Here is a 20,893-nt window from a genome sequence, read left to right as displayed (position 1 = left end):
TTACCCCGTAGGTTACTCTGGAGCTTCCTCCAGGGCTGGACTGGGACAGAAACACGGTGCTGGCATTTTGGCCCAGACCGGCCCACAACCATCAAACAAAAACACAGTAGTGGCTCCTGACCAGAGGAAAATGTGTAGTATCAGTGCAAACAAAACTACCAACATACATGTACCTGAACGGCCATCAGAACAAAAATGTAAATAATATTAAGTTGTGTCGGCCCAAAAGGCACGTCGGCCCACTGGGAAAGTGCCCGGTTTGCCAGATGGCCAGTCCAGCCCTGGCTTCCTCTGTAGGTTACTGTTACAACCCGGCTCTTGGGCTGCAACAAAAACCTGGGAGTCGAGACGAGGGGTATGAAAATATAACAATACTTTTTTAACAAGAGCACTCACACCTGCAACATGAAGCATAGAGCCAGACCCAAACCCCTAGTGGTGTGGAGGGGTCGTCACAGTTACTATGAAGGTTACTCTATGCGTTACTCCATTTATTCTCTCCTTACTCTGTGCATAACTCCGTGCACATCTCACGTGTTACTCCGTATGTTACTCCATATGTAACTCATTGCGTATCTTTTTGTCTACATAACTATGTACATTACTCCAAAAGTGACTCTGTCCGTTACCACTTGAGTTCATCCATAAATGAAACCATACATTCATCTTTATGTTACTCCATATGAATGTTACTCACTTTGTTACTCCATATGTTACTGCGTATGGACATTTATTTTTTACTCTATGTTACTTCGTATTTTACTCTGTACTCTGTGTCTGGATTGAGGTCCCAGACTATACTGCATTACGTTTTAAAATCTGGTAATTTGCCATCAACAAATCTTGTGAGACAAACACAACACTGAGTTAATAAAAAAAAAAAGAAGGCTAATATCAAGAGAGAATCAATGCTCACGTTAGTAGGCTACGTAAATGCTTTGCTAGGGGTACGTATTGAGCCCAGCTAACTTTAGCTTCCTCTTACTGAGTATAATAAAGATTTAACAGCACAAAAGGTCATCCACATTGTTGAGTGTAAAGTGAAAGTCTTTGGGATTGTACTGAAGGTTTGATGCAGAGAGGAAAAAAACTGCAAAAGTTGCACAGTCTTTACAGCGCAGAAAGAAGGGATTTTATACAGGATGTACTGAGAGAGAAACAGACTGAGAAGACGTGTTGGTTGGAAGTTACAGACCTTGGTCGACAAGTTAACACAGATTCATCATGGGAAGTATTTCAAACTCATCTCAAGTTGTGACATGACGTTATTTAACCAAGGTTATGTGATATTGTTTCAAAAAAGGGAAAAAACAACATTCCTAGTTTATACAGTCCAATGTTCTCTGGTCAGTAATCTCTCAGCAACACCAGCTCTCAGATCACCGCTCAGACCATGTTCAATTTCATTGTATCTTTAACACTCATACTGTAGCTAGGATCCCAATGGTGTCAAATAAAACCAGAAATTTTATTTTGACATGAAAACTTAATGCACTTAAATTCCCAGTCTTCCAAGTCCGTGTTTGACTGCCTCATATGTGAGACATAAGCACCTGAAGATATTGGTTTTGAAATAAATTTAAAAAATAGTTTCTGTGTTTTTGGGCATAGTGCAAACAGTCTTGGTCAAAGTTGGTTTTGTCTTCAATATGTCACGGATGTTCTCATTTTAGTGAAGCAGTTTACTTTTCAGTTTGTTCTCTATTTTGAATTTGTGTGACTGATCTACTGATTTGTTTTCCAGCATATCTGGTTGTATGATGACTCAAATTTCTTAACTTAAGAATCCAATTTTATGACTAATAAAAGCTGAAATTATAAAACAACAAAATTGTATTTCTGTCTGATATTTACAGTTTTATATATTTTGTTAAGGGATTTTTGAAGAAACAGGGTTAGGGTGTATTGTTTTGTGAAGACAATAGGACAAAAACAAGTATTGCTAGTGATGACATGACAGTGAACATAGTTTACAAACTAAATTACATTTCCTCTAGCCATTTTATTTTAATTTAAATAACTGTAAAGAATAAAAAAGAAAATGTAATTAAACATTATTTGCATAAAGCCTACCAAACCACTATTATATTTTTATCTCGCTTTAAATATAGTTATCTAGTGAAAAAACTATTTTAATAAAAAATGTCTCTGTCCCTGAAGCAATTAAAACAAACACAATTAGCAGAGCACATTTCTTATAAGAAATCAGTCTTTGGTACATAAAAATCACATTTTGTGTTGAAATGACTAACTTTAATAATGACAATAGAGTATGTGCATAACTTTTGGGGTATTATTGTTTCTATTCCATTTCAGCTTATGATTCATGTGTGTTTGAGTGCATATACTGTATTACAAAGATGGACACAGGGACGGTGAGATATTTGCTTTCTTGCATGATCATGCCTGTCTGTAAACATCAAGTTCATATTTGGTGACTTTATAACTAGAGATACATGTAATAAGGCCGACACAAACCTCTTTTAGTTGAGTCTACATTTGCGCTATTTTTGTATTACTATATTTGTATTACAAAAAACGAACTTAATATGTTGCAGAACCATTCATTTAAAAAACTAGATATATATAATTAATAAACAAAGTTGTGCTTAACTTAAGTGGCCTTATAGTTCCTCTAAATGTGTTTATCTTATACACACACACACACCTTTATTATGTATTTCTTAATATAACATGCTCAAGGTCGATCCAGAATATTTGTCTGTGTAGTGCGTTGGTGTCCTGTCTGTGGAGGAGTCTCAGGAGGACCTCTGCTGGACAGCTGGAGGACACTTTGAAGGAAACAGCAGAGCGGCATCATGGATTACACTTTCTTTCCAGCAGATTGTGCATCAATGATCTCTGCACATCCAATAATGTTCAAAGGTCAATATATGAACTATGAATTTACATTAACAGTGAAAAAGTTGCAAAAAGCAGAGAAGACATTAAAAAGTAATTAAAAATAGAAATATTTTTCTTTATCATCATAAGCTTAAAGGGGACCTATCATGCAAAATGCACTTTTGTACGTCTTTTATACATGAATATGTGTCCCCGGTGTTCCAGGGAACTCACCAAGTGTCAGAAAACACAACCCTCTCTATTTTCCTCCATACCCAAAGCTCTAAAAAAAGGGGCTGCAACGGATCTGACAAAAACTGATCCAGATTTGAACACTGTCCTGACGTCAGGACAGTGGCGCTACGGCTATTAGGGATGCCAGCGATTATTCGATTTTTCGAATATTCGTTACAGTCTCGATAATCGAAAATTATTTTAAAAATTCGATTTTATTTATATATATTTTTATTATTATTTATGTTTTTATTTTTTTTCCTGGTTTAGGAATAATCGAATAATCGATCAATATTCGCCAGGGCTGTCCGATTTTCGAATTTGATCATGGTCAGTTTCTGGCATCCCTAACGGCTATTGGGCCAACTCCACCAATCAGGAGGAGACAGCCACGGCCATTGCCGTTCGAAAGCGCTGGAGACGCTGTAGTACATATGCCAGGCCTGTAGATGGTGCTGTTCTCACATAATCTGCCCTTGCAAAAACAGAGCTAAAAAATGTCAAATTGAGCAAAATGAGGCATGGCTAAAATGCATGATCTGTTTGGTATTTTGAAAAAAAAAAAAAAGTATAAATATGCCTTATATAGGTATGGTCCTACACTATATTATTCAAATATAGCATGATAGGTCCACTTTAAGTTTCACCTTGTTTATTATTTGATTAATTGCAGATATATTTTCAAAATGTTTGAGGTGATAGGGCCAACAAACTGCATATTTTTAAGAATACGTGTAAAAATAGCAGACGGCTAACCGGAATAGGAATTCATTTCGTTGTAGTTGCACCATGTACAATCAGGGGCGAATCTACCGGGGAGCCATGGGGTGGCAACTGCCACCCTAAAAAATAGCCCCAGCTGCCACCCCAGTTGGCAACTTTGTTTTGAAATAAAAGTTGTGGCTCATCGGACATTTATGAGAGAAAATCCCTAATGTCCGAGTGCAAGTGAATGCAGCACAAGACGCGAGCCTTGTAACCCCGCCCTCTAAGGCTATCGCTATTGGGTAATCCCACTGCACGTGTGCAGCACTGACAGACTTAATCCACGCCCACCTATGACGTGGGCCCCACCTACGGCCTCACTTCCGTATAAATAGGAAGTAGGCCCGACCATCTGCTCCCATTTTTCTTCAGCACTCCGTTGCAGAAGCACTGGCCCTCTGGCCCACAGACAGCGGAGAGCGGACGCTCTCGCTGCAGCGGCCGAGGATGATTGGCTGGTCCAGGAATAGCACCCATTGACTAGAGTGGCCGCGATCTTTGCGAACGCCGCGGCGCAGCCGTAACGCGGCCGTAACGCGACGCAGACGGACCCGGTGGAAATTAGGGGTTACTCCGTGGACCAAGCCCTTGATTTATGGGATCCGAGTGGCGGGCAGCAGCCAGGCGACTCCTTCCCCTCCATTCACCATGGGGTTCCCCCGGCCCCATCCTCCCTCTCCTCCGGACGGGGGAGACAGGGCGGGGGCCCGGTGTCAGCCCGACATATGAGTTACGACCGGCTGTGGCTGGCTCGCTCCAAGGAGGAAGCGGCTTTACACAGACGATACAGGTGAGTCCTGCCGGGGATTGGATCACGCACACGCGGCTCTCACTCCCCAGGTGTCGTGCACTCATTGTGTCCGTCTCCCTCTGGCCCACAGATAGCGGAGAGCGGACGCTCTCGCTGCTGCGGCCGAGGATGATTGGCTTGTCCAGGAGTCTTACTCTGTGGATCAAGCCCTTGATTTATTGGATCCGAGTGGCGGACAGCAGTCAGGCGACTCCTTTCCCCTCCATTCACGGATCACCATGTGGTTCCCCCGGCCCCATCCTCCCTCTCCTCCGGACGGGGGAGACAGGGCGGGGCCCGGTGTCAGCCCGACAGCCGAGCCTATAGGTTTGGCTGCCGGGCTGACACAGGGTCCCGGGTCACCGGGTCCCTCGATCCGTCTCGAGCTCTCCTCCGGATGACATAAGCGGCTGCCTCATAGCCTGTCGGTTATTAGGCAGCAGGGCTCGCGGCACAAACCGGCTGTCTTTAAAACCTGTCGGTTGATTAGACAGCACGGGCTTGTTTCCTATGTCACAGATATGCCTCCACACACCTCCGCTCATTGCTCAAGCGGGTTTGAGTGTGAACGCGCCTCAATGTCCGGTTTACGAGCCTTCTCCTAAACGGCGACATGATGAGAGCCGCTGTGCAATACAGCGTGTGGAGGGGCATAAGCCAGCTGTGGTTAACCTGTCTGTTAACAGACAGCGGGGCTCGCCGTTTGAGCCGGCTGTACCTGTCGGTTAGCAGGCAGCACGTTTTTTTCCTCTGTCCCAGATGTGCCTACTACACACGGTCGTAATGAGCCCAGGGCTGTTATTACGCACTGTGTGAATAGCACTGCACACACCTCCGCTCATTCCAGGGGGGTTGAGCGTGAGCGCGCCTCAATGTCCAGTTTACGAGCTAAACACTTACGTGGAGGAGTAAGCGGTTTGCGTAAACCTCGTGGACTGAAAAGCTTTATACCTACTCTGCTGCCATGAATGTAATGATGGATTATCAGGAACAATTCTAAAGTGACTAAGAGACATTGGATTAACCTTGAACAGCGTTTTTATTCCCTTGAACACGACTTTTGATCACAAAACAGCAACGGTAACACATAATTATTGTTATGGTTTAGAAAACTGTTGTTGTTTTCTTGCTCTGTTCTGGCTGCTAGCTCAGTGAGTTCTTGTCGTCCAGTGATGATACTTATATCAAAATAATCTGTGGAGTATCAGCTTTCAGGTGATATGTAGTTTGTGCAGAACATATTAAGTTTTAAAGATCGTTTTTGCGAGTTAACACCGGAAGTAGTATCAGCCCGTTTTCGCTAAGGGCTAATGCTAACGCTTCTTGTGATACTTGTGTTTGTTTCGGTAAAAATGGCTCGTATCGTAAGGGAGCTGAGTTTTTTCCCGTTATTTGAGTATAAGACATTTTTAGGTTTTTAAATATTAAGAAGCCCTGAGACACAATTTCGTGAAAAAAAACCCCGCTGCCCCGGTACCGGGGTCTCTCGGGCTTAACAGGTTAAGAACAGTAGGGCATAATGTTCTAACAATGTTATCAAAAACATTTTAAGAATGTTTTTAGAGAACGTTATCTTTCTTTTCAGAAGATCATTCTGGGAACCAAAATAAAACCTTCTGCTGAAAACGTTTTAAGAATAGTAGGGCATAATGTTCTAACAATGTTATCAAAAACATTTTAGGAAGGTTATCACCAAACATTTTAAGAATGTTTTTAAAGAACGTTATCCTACCTTTCAGAAGAACATTCTGGGAACCAAAATAAAACCTCCCGCTGAAAACGTTTTAATTATAGTAGGGCATAATGTTCTAACACTGTTATCAAAAACATTTTAAGAAGGTTATCACCAAACATTTTAAGAATGTTTTTAGAGAACTGGGGTTACGTACTGTAACCCAGCTTCTATGAGTATAGGCGCAGCCCTATAACCCCTAGATTCCACCGGGTCCGTCTGCGGCGCGTTACGGCTGTGCCGCGGCGCTCACGGCGATCGCGGCCACTCTAGTCAATGGGTGCTATTCCACCACACGCGGCGCGTTACGGCTCAGAAGCGTCCCAGAAGCGTCTCGGCGCAGGGCTCCTCTAAAATTAGGATGAATCCTATTTTTGAAGCGACGCAGCCGTAACGTAATGTCGGGCAGGCAGGAAGTGGAACGTTCAGAGCATATATAGCATATATATATATATATATATATATATATATATATATATATATATATATATACACACACACAAACTAATTTTGCAGACCCTATCCCTCCGTAGTCTTTCGTAGAAATGCTAGCGTTCTCCTCCGGTTTACAGGCACTGTGTAAATTAAATATATAGAATAATTATGATGATGAATGCATTTTTTTACCACTAAAATGCAGCAACACATCTTTGATTCATGTCGTTTATAACTGGAATATTACAGTTATTATTAACTTTGTCTGTACAAAGTAGCCTGTCCAGGAAATATGCCCAAATCAACAAAAACTGCGAGCCGGCAGGCAAGACACTCCGCTTCTGAAATGCTTCTGAAACGCGCCTGGTAGGGTATGACGCCGGAGGAGGCCGGACCAAAACCGCGGCGCAGCCGTAAGGCGACGCAGACGGACCCGGTGGAATCTAGGGGTAAGGCTATCGCTATTGGGTAATCCCACTGCACGTGTGCAGCACTGACAGACTTAATCCACGCCCACCTATGACGTGGGCCCCACCTACGGCCTCACTTCCGTATAAATAGGAAGTAGGCCCGACCATCTGCTCCCACGCAAACAGCTTTTCTTCAGCTATTCGCGGAGCCAGTGGGGCCCGAACCTTAGATTGCTGCGCCTATACTCATAGAAGCTGGGTTACAGTACGTAACCCCAGTTCTATTTCGTATAAGGCTTCGCCCTCTAAGGCTATCGCTATTGGGTTAAGGGCGAAGCAGGATGTAGTCCACGCCCCACTGGTCCGTCCGTTACCAGAAGTACAAAAACACATCTACTCAATTAATAACCCATGTCCATTGCGCCATGCGTAATGGAGCATCACAGTCCCTGGAAATGTAGCATTTAAAATGAATATTCTCCATGAGGGAATGAAGGTGAATACCTGTCGTTATAAAACGTAGAGACCAAAGTCCCACTTGTTACAACGAAAAAAGAGGGGGAAAAGGGCAGCTCTCTGAGTGCCGACAGGCAGGAGAGAGGGCACACAGTTGTGTCCCCGACATTACTCACTCTGACAGGACATTCAGTACTGAGTGTGTCAGAGAGGAATGGGAGACATCCCTCAAATAAAAACGAATAAAAGAACAGGGGGAAGACCAAGATGCAGCAGTGCAAATGTCTTCCACTGTCATTCCTCCGTGCAAAGCCGTAGAGGTTGAAAATTCCTCTGGTGCCGTGCGCTTGATGTTCTCCGGGGGATCCAAACCAGAGGAGACATACGCCTGTGACACAGCCTCACACAGCCAGTGTGACAGGCGTTGTGCAGACAGAGGCTGCCGTATAGCATGACAGCGCGTGCACGGGACGGAGGAGATGAGATGTGGCTTCCTCCTCTGATGTGTGAGGAGGAGGAAAAAAAGCCATACAAAGTTATCACTCTCGATCTAAAAGAGCTTGTGATAACTTTTGGCATAAAAGCCGGGCTAGGGCGCAAACACAGCTGAGCTGCCATCTCCTTGGATCTGGAGACATGACGGAGCCACAGAGAGAGCAGACAAATCACTCACCCCTTTTAGCTGATGTCAGAGCCAAGAGCAGAGCTACTTTGGCTGACAAGAACTTTTAGGGGGACCTGATCTAAAGGTTCAAATGGAGCTTTTCTCAGTGCGCGTAACACTAAAGCCAAATCCCATTGAGGCGCCAAAGCGTCTGATTCATCCGGATCATTAACCTGGATCCTAGAAATGAGCTGGTCATGACGAGTCTCCCCTCTCCATTAACCCGAGTCCTTTGAGTCCCACACTTGGTGTGACGTACAAATTAAAACTATAAATTGCGTCACTCGCTACTCTCTTTATAACATGTAAAATCACATTACCAGTGTGCGAAAAAGCACACGTCCCACCGTCCGGGACGTGTTATTTACAATGTCGGACAAGTAGATCTTTTAATTGACTTGTCCGGCGGACAAGTGACGTTTTTAGCCCTCATTTATTGACAAATTATTGATAAACTCAGTTTACAAAAGGCAGAACTCATTCGCAAATTGTCCGTGTCCGCTATTGTTCGTTTAGAAATGTTAGTTTCGGTTCTGCTTGTCGATTCCTAAGGAAATGCATCTCGCCGCTTTCTGTACTGTTAGACGGGGGCGGGGCGGTGCGGGACGTGTAGCACAGTGGCAGGGTTGGGAAGCAAAACTCGAGTAGGAACAAATAACAATTGTCCGGTACCGGGATTAATAAGAGTTGTGAGGACAGGAGGCGAGGCCGAGCCCCGCGGACCGCAGCTCTCTCTCTCTGCTCCGGATCATCTGATCGCTGCACGGTGCAGTTCAGCGTCTCTCTCTCTCCCTCTCTCTTTCTACACACAGCGGACCCGCTGCCCGTTTAACAGCCTAATCTTTGTCAAACTTTCTTATGTTCTTTCTTTAACACGTAATGAAGGTTATTAAGCGTTTTAGCTCCTACGTTGTTAATATTGACGCCATTTCCTTTATGAAGTAAAGCAGCCTCCCTGTCTGTGTCCTCGCGCTGTCCTCACATCCCCCGACCCCCAGACACGGAGGAGCACAGGGATGTCAGTATTGTTTATGAAGCAGGGTATAGAAAATACATTATTGAAATGAAAATACTATTTATTTACTTTTACAAACAGTGAGCAGCTGGGCAGCTGCAGCATGTGTATTGCAGGACATGTGTAAGCATGCAAGCGTCTTTGAGTTGTAGAAAAGCGCTAGGCCTATAGGCTATAAATATAATGTATTATTATTATTATTATTATTAGGCCTATGTGTTGGACATGTGTGGTTGGACTCTGTCTCACAGGCAGGTTGCAGTGTAACATCAGAGGAGACTGGGCCAATTATACATTCTCAAACTGCACCACATAGAACTAACTAAACAATGCAGAGATTATTTTTATATAATTTTATTCAATAACCGTAAGAAATTAAACAGTATGAAGTGATTTGTAAATAGGAATACAGATTTGACTTAATATTTTCATAAATATGTTTTTCTCCCAGTTTGTCATGGGACTTATTTTTACCCTCTCAAAGAACCAGAATCGAGAACCGAAAATAACCGGAATCGAAAAGCAGAACCGGAATCATTAAAATCCAAACTATACCCAACCCTATGTGTGATGGAGTAAAATCTTACCGCTCACTTACGTTAGCGGTGTCGTAAAAAACGTGGGAAAATGTAAAATACGTTGGCGAAGAAGAAGATTTCAGTGGCCCCAATTTTTGTCCATTCTGGACAAGTGAAAAATGTATTCGGACAACTAAATTGCCAAACTCACTTGTCCATGGACAAGTACTCTCTAAAAACTTTTTCTCACACTGATTACAACGTACCCCAGTCCATCTGCCTACCCTTTAGCAAGTAGGATAGCTGCCAGAAGTTATCGTTTGGCTCAGGGGAGGGGACGCGGATCAGTGAAACTTCCTGCAGACTCGTGGGGACTCAGAGGAGCCGACGGCTCCTAATAGCATAGCAGATCCAGAGATCCATACTCGTCATGTGCACGAGCATAGCCCCTCCTCCAGCACCCGGCTCCCGCGGCTATATTATGCACGAGTCAACAGCAGACTCAGAGATTCGCAAATCCTGACTCACTGTGCAAAACATAGCAGACTCGTGCAGACTCAGAGCCGTAACCGTATAGCAGCAGATCCAGAGATCCAGCAGACTCGTCATCATGCACGAGTCAACAGCAGACTCAGATTCGCTAAATCGCAAAATGACCCTTTTTTTTGTGATCAATATGTTTTATTAAAGCAAAAGACACCACTTTACACACATTTAACACATACAAACACCAGTATTGCAATGATTACGCAGTTCATGAGAAAATATGGGGGGCATATGATTAGATATAATTATATGTTTAATAATAATAATTGTATAATTAAGACATTTTATATATTCTAACTGTTTTGCAATTTTCTATCATTTGTCATTGTTTCTTTTTGTGTGCTATGTTCAAAATAAACATTTTGCCAAGTAAGATCCTTATTGGAAATGCAGCTATTACACGCAGGAGACTGTTGCACAACATGACAATTGTGTTAGAAGTCTACACTGAAACTTAATTTAGAGCCGGAAACATAATGGACTTAATCAAAATCGCGGGATCCGTGAATCCAGGTCAATGATCGAGAGAGACCAGTAGCCTACGAGTTAGTCAGCGGAACTTCACAGACTCAGATTCGCAAATCCTTACTCACTGTGCAAAACACAGCAGACTCGTGCGGACTCAGAGCCGTAACCATATAGCAGCAGATCCAGCAGACTCGTCGTCATGCACGAGTCAACAGCAGACTCAGATTCGCAAATCCTGACTCACTGTGCAAAACACAGCAGAGCAGACTTGTGCGGACTCAGAGCCGTAACCATATAGCAGCAGATCCAGAGATCCAGCAGACTCGTCCTCATGCACGAGTCAACAGCAGACTCAGATTTGCCAAATCGCAAAATAACCCTTTTTTTTGTGATCAACATTTTTTATTAAAGCAAAAGACACTGTGTAGCGGAGGTTAATATAACGTCAGTTTAATATGCTCGTGAAATGCAACACGTTTTCGGTTTCACCGATAGGATTTATACGGTCTTGGTGATGCTGACTCATATGACTCAAATGACTCGTATGATCCGGATCTCTTCAATGACTGACTCAGAAGACCCTGAGTCAGTCATTGAAAAGGATCCGGATTTACCATCTCTACAGAGGGTGACTAAACACCGTGCTGACACCAAACCTACGTGGCAAGATGAAATGGCAGCAGCATATGTTTTGACCGTGCTATAAGCCAATTCCTGTCCAGCAACAGCTGGAGGAACGACAGCACGTGAGGCAGGGGGCCCGTAACGGGGTCCAGGCTTTTCCCTACACACCAAACGGAACGCTGTCCATTTGGCTGTGTAGGATGCTCTGGTGTGTTCAGCAGCTGCGATCGTACACCTCCCTGGCGATTTATGTAGGCCGCCGCTGCTTTGTTGTCTGTTCGAATCAACACATGTTGATTGTACAGCAACGGGGCGAAAAAACGTTTATATGGAGAGACATGTGAACCGGCCACTGTCCCCCCCCCCTGCCTGCAACATGCACGTTCCTCAGCCTGCGAGAGATGCGTCTGTGAACACTGCGGTGTGTGACGTCTATGGAAGCAAACAAGAGACAGAAGTATTTGAATTTTTATCAGACACCGAATTTATAGCATTGAAAATAATTACTTTGAAAATCATGCTCCGAATTTACTTATGTGAAATAAAAATGTAACAATTCAAGTTAAAAAAATTAGAATAGTCAAATTCAGATCCCAAAAATTCAAATGAAAAAAATTCGAATGCACAATTTCGGTGTATAAAATTCGACGTCAAACATTTCGATGCAGCATCATCCGGGCTACTCAGACAGTCGAGCCCGAATGCAATCAAACCGACTTCTGGCCTATCAGAGCCAAGCGGCAAACTCCGGGACAGTGCCATGAAGCCATGTGCGTAGGAAGCATCCTGAATGTGGGGGGGACATTTTTAACGGGGGTGTGGGGGCGAAAAAAAATATAGATTTCCTGTATTCTGGTGCATTTTAACAGGTGGTTTGATACTTTTATGTGGCTATACTAGCATGAGGAAAATGATGGGTACATTTTGTAATTTCAGTAGTAAAGAAAGGAAACATATTTGATTATTAATTCAGAGCTGTCTTTGAATTAATAAAAAGCAGTTTAAATGCCCATTTTTTGTACATTTATATACAACAATAAATATTTGTGAGTGCATTGAGAGATATTGTTGTGGAGAGTCATTTATATATAAATCGCAAAATACATTTGTGAATCCTTCTGTGAGCATTTATTAATATTGAGACTGATCTGACTCCATACGGATGTTAAGTTCACCTAGGAATGGTATCATTGACTTAAATGTTCAAATAAATGTTGCTCTTCTGTCTATATTGGTCATATGATGCCCCTTGACTGAAATGTTTCCTGTTCAATATCCCCACTGATTTCCTTAAAATCCTGGGATGAGAGTCCACATCACAATTTACTCTCAACTGTCATTTCCCTTTCATCACTCACCTCAGCAATGGACCTCTCTCCACTGTCCCTGTATTCTGCCTCTGACTCACTCTCAAGTGCCTAGATGTCAAGAGAGGTGGTGAAGTGATAATAAATACTGATAAATACTAGTAACCTGGCATTTCGATGCCTTTTCCTCATCTAAACTATTCAGTATTTGTATCTCTCTATCATGACATAAAGACGAAACTCCTCTCCAGAAGTGAGACGCCGCCATCACTGTTAACTGATTAACTGCTACCAGCTGATGACTTACTTTCCTCTTCTTTGAAAAAAATGTTCTTATGTCCATGTTGTCTGGGGGAGAAAACATATCAAACCAAGAGATCGTCAGCTTTGATTTTCGCTGTATTAACCATTTCCTGAACATTTGGTGTGTGTGCCTTACCTCCGCTACCGGCATCGCTTCATACAACAGATCTGAGCTGTCCAACTATGACAACACTCCTTGAACATGCGCGCGCTATGTGAGAATCTGCCTTGGTACAAAGTAGCAGTGAAAACATGGTACGGAGTTTCATTGATTTGGGCATTCTCTCAATAAGCAAGTGGAATGGATTTCATTTGATAGTGAAGCACTGACACAGCGCTCTACAAAGTGCGGCGAGTGGATAGACCGATTCACGGACTTTCCGCATAGTAAAAGTGGGGGGGTCTAAACTAATCATTTGAAAAAGTGGGGGGGACTTGTCCCACCCTCATATAATGGCTGCGACGCCCATGCATGAAGCCCAATGCTGCAAACTGTAGGTGATGGATGCAGATGGGAGCAATTCCCGTAGACCAGGGGTCGGCAACAGGCGGACCGCGGTCCAGATCCGGACCCAGACGCCGACCTATACGGACCCCGACCTATAATCAATACATTAATAGGGGAATTCAATTTTGACGGGGCGATTCTATTTTAACCGCCGCCAACAGAAAGAGACAAGTGAGCGATACAGGGAGAGAAACACAGAAGAAGAGACGAGAGAGCGACAGAGAGAAGCGGAGAGGAAAGTGAGCGAAGAGAATAATTAGCGATACAGGGAGAGAAGCGGAAAGGAGAGTGAACAGGCGTGTTAGCGGCAGAGAGGGAGAGACACATAATTACACATGGCGCTCTCCAAGAAGAGTAAAGTAGACTGTGAGAACAGAGCTTTTAACCCTGAGTGGACGGACTCATTCATGTTCATCCTGCCCACTGGGAGCACAGAACCAGTGTGTCTCATTTGTTCAGAGACCGTAGCGCTCATTAAAAGTGCCAAAACGCCACTATGAGACAAAACACAAAGTGTTTGACCAAACATTCCCTCTCAAGTCAGAACTGAGGTCACACCAGGATCAAAATTAAAACTAAATATCGTTCCAGGTCAGGCTAACCGAGGCTAACCAATGAGCACCTGCATATGTGTATGAGAATGGCCCTGACACCATTTCTGCCCAGATTTACAAACTCCTGGCAGGACAAGCTCAAGCTCAATTCTCGCACTGAATTAAAGAAAAGTGAGTGATGGACTACAATATAAGAGGGAAAGAAAGAGAAACTTTAAAACTGTTCAATTGTTATGATGTGTAAAGACTGATATTGTTCTATAATCGGCTGAAACTGTTAAGTCATGATGTGAAACGGTTAACAAAGAAAAAGGGAAACTCAAGCTGCTGCTACACTTTATTTTATTTATCTAAAATTAAGCACTTTTAAGATGCACATATTTTCAAAAGCTATTTTATTTATTTTCTCCTATTTTATTTTTAAATGCAGCCAGAGAGGAACATTACACATATATATCCACAGTATTTTACTGTATATCTGTATAGTTCAATGTTAATTGACAATAAATATTGTTGTTTATGAATTGTACTTTCTTTATTTGATTGGCAGTCTTTTGTTGATTACATGCAGACGTTGATACAGCTACAGGCTACTTCAATATATATCACACTAATTCATAGAGCAAGTTAGACATTTTGATGTTCCGGACCTTTGCATGGGGAGATTTTCTCTAACTGGACCTCGTTGAATTTTAGTTGAATACCCCTGCCGTAGACCCTATGTTAAAATGTCCAACTTAACATCAGAAAATGAACATGTTTCTAGCCTGGATCCAAAAAATCATATTCTGTATATAGTTAGATTCCCCCTTCATGACAACGGGACTGCTGCTCCTACTGTAGCTCCTCTGTCTCACTGCTAGCTCCGTTAGCTCCGTGATGCTACAGGGGCTCAGCTCATGAGGAGAACACTACTTGAACTCGGCCGTGTTTGTTGTGTTGGTTCCTGATGGACTATTCGTCATGCAAATATAGGATTTATCTGCGGTTAAAACAGACCATCCATGAATGCAGTTTCTTCGGTAAGTCAACCCCGCGTACTTTATGTTATGTTACTGGTGTTTTTATTAAGCTAACGTTAATGAATGTTTAGAGTTGGGTTAGCATTTGAGCAATCGGTAGCTCCATCTGTGCTAACGATGCTATGTGTAGCATCCAAGTTAAACGTAATAGAGAAGTATAAAACATTAAGTGGGATGCTGCTGTATACCAAAAGGCTTCTGTGCGAGGTTGGTAAAATAAGGTCATCCTTGTACTTTAGATAGTTAGTTTGCTAGTTAGGTTAATGCAGTGATTCTCAAATGGGGGTACGCGGACCCCTAGGGATACGTTGGGGTACTGTAGGGGGTACGTGAGATAAAAATGAATAAAAAGGTTAATTAAAAAAATACCATGCATGATTGCAAAAATAATCATAGTACAATAAGTTAAATAGAAAACACAATTTTATATAAAATATTCCTAGAACCACCAAGGGTTCAAGATCCGTTGTTGTGCAATGTGTGTTCTAGTCACTTTGCTCAGCACTACTGCTTGTTACAACTTTTATTTGCCGTACTCGCCATTAACTGTTATTGCTCAGGTTAATCTCGCCCCCCTCCGACGTAAGCGTGAAGTATTGGTAGCCTACTTGCCGGGCAGCACAGTGGGGCCAGCTAAGAACCGGGTTTCGGTACTGAGAGCCGGCTCCGGTGCGGTGGAAACAGGAAGAACCAGAGCTAAATCAGGCTCTAGCCCGGAACCACACTGAGCGGGAAGCCAGTTGCAATATTAGATTATAACAAATAGACATTGAAATGGTTAAAACGTAGCAGCACTACAGCAGGGAACGTGGACAACGGAGAAAAAAAGAAAGCCAAAATTGAGCCAACAAAATGCCGTCAATATCAGGAGGCGTATGCTTTGATGGGATTCACGTCAACAAACGGCAACCCGCCCCAGGCATTGTGTTTTTTCTGTGGGGAGAAACTAGCCAACAGCTCGATGAAACCAGCGCACCTCCAGAGACATCTCAGCACCAAACACCTGTGTCATGTTGGTAAGCCACCGGAGTTTTTCAAGAGAAAACTTGCTCAGTACAGATCCTCGCAAGAGATGATGCGAAAAGCCTCCACAACATCAGCCAAAGCACTGGAGGCATCGTATGCGGTGTCACTGCTCATCGCTAAAGCCAAAAAGCCGTACACGATCGCTAACGACCTACAACTCCTAAATAGTGTCATTGCAGTGTTATTACATAGTTTGTTTATAATTGCACATTTTTTCAGTTACAACGTTGTTGTTTTTTAACCCTTTCATGCATTGTGGTCACTACATTAGAGACTGCTAATTTAATGCTGTTTTCTTGTACATTCATGGGGTTTCGGATGGTATAGTTGCACATCAGGCACTACAGAGGATTTTATTGTAATATTTGTGTATTGTATTTTATAGTTTTTGCATAATATATCATTTTATTCATTGGTTTGTTAAACATATATTACTTAAAAATCTGTTTAAAAAAACATGCATAAAAATGAAAATATCCTTAGTTTGTTGTAATTCATGCATGAAGGAGTTCATAAATCATACACTGATGGAACATCACTATATTGTAATTATTTGTATAGGCTTTTTCTATCAAAAATGTTCGGGGTCGGTCAGGGGGTTCTTGGCTGAGAACATTTTTCAAAGGGGGTACAATACTGAAAAAAGTTTGAGAAGCACTGGGTTAATGTATGCATTGTTAAGGTTCATTTAAATTCGCTATGCTCTACTATAGCATAAAATAGAACTAGCTAACGTCAACACATTGTTGAAGAGAGGCTTAGTGTATATTAAATCAACCTCACAATGAAATGTGTGTATCTTTCAAATATGAACGTCACATTTCAAGATGGTCCAGAAATAACGCTCCCTTAGATATTGTAATATGGTTTGTTGAACTGGAGTTATTTATTGCAGCTAACCGCCTATCCGACGAACCAACACATCCTCACTCCCAGGTTGGCGTATGTTGACATTATGTCAAGGTCCCCTGTGGTCTTTTTCCAACGCAAGGGGGGCGGCCCTTAGCGTACATTTTCAACTTTCCGGGATGTCCATAGGCTTCTATATAGCTCCCTAAACGTATGTTGTAGACGACTTGAGATCGCGAGTGAATGCTTCCCGCCGCGGGCCATTCTCTGCTGAAGCATACGTTGCGAGACTGCATTGCATTAAAAACATTATGCTCTCTATATATTGTCTTTATTATGCTTTAAACAGTGTCTCGGGCCCTGTTTAAAGTTTAAACAGTGTCTCGGGCTTTGGCTATAGGGCGGTGTAGGTACCATATCTGCACGGCCTACCAGATCAGCACGGGGTCCGTTACGCTTACTAATGACGTCACGCATTGGCTGTACGGCTGTCACTACCGCCCTGCCCTATCTGCAGTGCGCATGTGCGAGATGGTCCGCCATATTGCACAACTCCGTACGGCAACCCAACTAGGACACTTGACACAGTGGCATTTGGCAAAGCACACAAAGAAAACTCCGAAAACCGAGAGAGATGAGTTATTGTTATTACAACGTGACTTCACTATTATTTAACAACTCTTTTTATTGGGTTCTTTTATTTGGGGTTAAGTACATTGTCAGAATAAGTGAGAAATGGATTTAACTTCTGTTAGACAGCTATATGCTATACATTTTTGCATACATTCACAGTAAATATTTATTCAGTATGATAGCTGTTAAAAAGAGTTGTTAAATAATAGTGAAGTCACGTTGTAATAACAATAACTCATCTCTCTAGGTTCTTTTTCTGCTTTGCCAAAAGCCACTGTGTCAAGTGTCCTATTAGAGTTGCCGTATGTAGTTGTCAAATATGGCCAATATGGTCTAGCTGCGGCCGCGGCAAGCATAGATATATATAAACACTAGATGGCTCATGGGAGATTTTCCAGCGTAGCTCACCGGCCGCCATCTTGCTACAGTCAACAGCTACTCTGGTACGCGCTATGGTAGCTGTTGTAAGGTGAGTGATCTGCACAAAAATACTCTTAACTCGCTGAAATCTTGATTGATTTACAAACGGTTTGGTTTATTATAAACATTATTAGCATGGCTATGATACAGGATGCTTGGACATGTTGAAATTGCAGCTTTTCTTTATGTATGTGTGGTTGTATTTATTAGCTGGCTAATAACAAGAGGCTGTGAGTGAGACCTAGTATTACAAAGTTGACCCAGCAACTTTACACCAGTGGGAGAGGCAGAACTGCTCTTTCTTTTCAACATAACTTAAGTTACACATGATTTCTTCCAAGTGGTTTGGCTTGTTAAAAACATCTTACATTTAGATACATTATGATACAGGAAATTGCTGGCTTTGTGTTTACAGAAGTACCTGACTATGCCGGACTTTTGTGCAGCCTACGGATGCTCTAATCGCCGCAGTCTGGAAACAAGAACCCGTGGAATCACCTTTCACGTGTAAGATATGACAATATTATGACTATAATTAGGATAATCGTTAATTACTTAGTGGATGTATGTACATTACAAGTCCTGCTACACAGGATCAGTGGGTCTATGTGAGATAATAGTATTGCAAGATTGTTGTTGACCCAGCCTCTTTAGAATATGTTGCTACCATTTCTTTACACAATTATTTAATGTTTCTTTTGGACATCTTTTTTTATAACTCTTAGTGTGGTTGTCTTATTCTTAAAGTATACATACATACAATTACCCCAAAAATATGATAATTTCGGTGTGTATTTTTGTCCTTACCCTTAATGTTAAAGGAAAGAAGGGAGGAAAATGTTGACAATAATTGATATATCTGGCTACCTTTCTCATGTTTTTAAGGTTTCCCAAAACCGGAGAGAGGAGGAGGCAGTGGGAAGCTGCCCTAAGAAGGCAGGACACTGCTCTGCAGTGAGCACTTCAGTTGTGAGGACTTTGACAGGACGGGGCAGACTGTCCGGCTTAAAGATGGTGTTGTGCCAACAGTATTCAACTTCCCAGCTCATCTTCAAAGGGTATGTGTATCATTGGCCAACAAGAATTCAAGGTGTATAAGATTGATATATAAATATGTGATTAAATGTCACACTTTAGTTTTTCTTTCTGCACGTTTAGGAATAAATAATGTGTTGTGTATTACTAGCACATTTTAAACACTCAAAATGTCTTTAATTATGTTTATTTTAGCCGGAAGCAACAAGAAGCACAACCACTTCAAGAAGAGCGGAAGATGAACCTCAGCCTAATGTTGTGAGTATTCTGAATGTGGCCAAGACCAGAGAGATGGTCATTGATTTCAGGAGGGTGAGGACGTCTCCTCTGCCCCTGTGCATTCTGGGAGAGGATGTGGCAGTTGTGGAGGACTACAAATACCTGGGAGTGCACTTAGACAATGGGCTGAACTGGAGGATCAACACTGACGCTGTGTACAAGAAGGGGATGAGCCGACTCTATTTTCTGAGGAAGCTGAGATCCTTCCACGTGTGCAGCAAGATGCTGGAGATCTTCTACCGGTCTGTTGTGGCTAGTGCACTCTTCTTTGCTGCGGTCTGCTGGGGGGGGGCAGCATCAGAGCCGGTGACACCAGCAGGATCAATAAACTGATCAGGAAAGCTGGGTCAGTCATCGGCATCAAGCTGGACCCCTTTGAAGCTGTGGTGGAGAGGAGGACACTGAACAGGCTGTTGTCCATCATGGATAACCCCATCCATCCTCTCCACCTGCAGCTGGACAGTCAGCGGAGCTCCTTCTCCAACAGACTGCTGCAGCTCCGCAGTGCCATAACTCTGTACAACAAATCACCTCTGGCTGGAAGATAACTCTCTGCTCCATAGTTTATCTTGAATATAACCACGTTGTACATTTTACACATATATAATCTGTTCAATATTTAATATTTAAAGGTGGGGTAGGTAAGTTTGAGAAACCGGCTCGAGATACACTTGTTGTTATATTCCATGGAATGCTCTTAACATCCGGCAGTGGCTCAGTCAGTAGGGGCTTGGACTGAGAGCCTACGTGCGTGTTTGGTCCCGGAAGGAGAGAAGTGAATTGTTTGTTTTTGTGTGATTCTCGTTTGTTTCGTCCAACGTATAGTTTGTTTTTTTGTTCGTAGTTCCCCCCCCCAAACAGCTTTGCTGTCTGGGGGTTTCCCCCGACCGGTGTGTTTTTCTTTTTGATGGATATACTGGCAACGAAAACTGGAATGGCTTTATCAACTGCGTCACGGATCACGGACATTGACACATTACAGCGGAGTGTGGAGAGGGATGAAAAAACTGTGAATGAACAAGGAAAGGACAATGACAACGAGAATACGAGCGGACAAAATGGAAAAACAGGAGTAGGGGAACAAAAAGAGGTGAGAGAGGAGCTGGAGAGGGTGGTGGAAGAGGAGAAATATAAAAGAGAGCTTACTGTGGTGGTGGCGGTGGAAAGCGGAAAAGCAGTGGTATCTGTAATGGATCTGCTAAAAGGAGTTAAAAAAGAATGTGGAGAGGTGATGGGGTGCAGGGTGAAAGGAGATGGCCTATATGAAGTGACAATGGCTGATGAAAAAGGAAAAAATAAAATAATGGATGGGATAAGGATAAACGGAGCCATGGTGCGGGGCAGAGACTGTATGATAAAAGAACTTACAGTATCATTCCTTAACATACCGGCTTACATTTTGGATACCACAATTAAAGGCAGATTGGCAATGTGGGGGGTTCTGCCTGTCTCGGCA

General features: G+C 42.8%; 1 long non-coding RNA gene across 3 annotated transcripts; it reads left to right on the top strand.

Moving 5' to 3' along the window:
• The first annotated feature begins 18,066 nt into the window (after window positions 1–18,066).
• LOC117469318 lies at window positions 18,067–19,500 on the top strand. 3 transcript variants are annotated; one of them, XR_004554584.1, is made up of 4 exons: window positions 18,067–18,172; window positions 18,539–18,630; window positions 19,009–19,181; window positions 19,354–19,500. It is a non-coding gene; the product is annotated as an uncharacterized LOC117469318 (long non-coding RNA). The 3 variants fall into 3 exon arrangements; XR_004554585.1 differs by lacking the exon at window positions 18,539–18,630; XR_004554583.1 differs by having other exon boundaries at window positions 18,067–18,630.
• The last annotated feature ends 1,393 nt before the right edge of the window (window positions 19,501–20,893 follow it).

This window comes from Trematomus bernacchii, unplaced genomic scaffold, assembly GCF_902827165.1.
Source record: "Trematomus bernacchii unplaced genomic scaffold, fTreBer1.1, whole genome shotgun sequence".
In the NCBI taxonomy this organism is placed as follows: Eukaryota; Metazoa; Chordata; class Actinopteri; order Perciformes; family Nototheniidae; genus Trematomus; species Trematomus bernacchii.
This window is presented reverse-complemented; position numbering and strand designations above follow the sequence as displayed.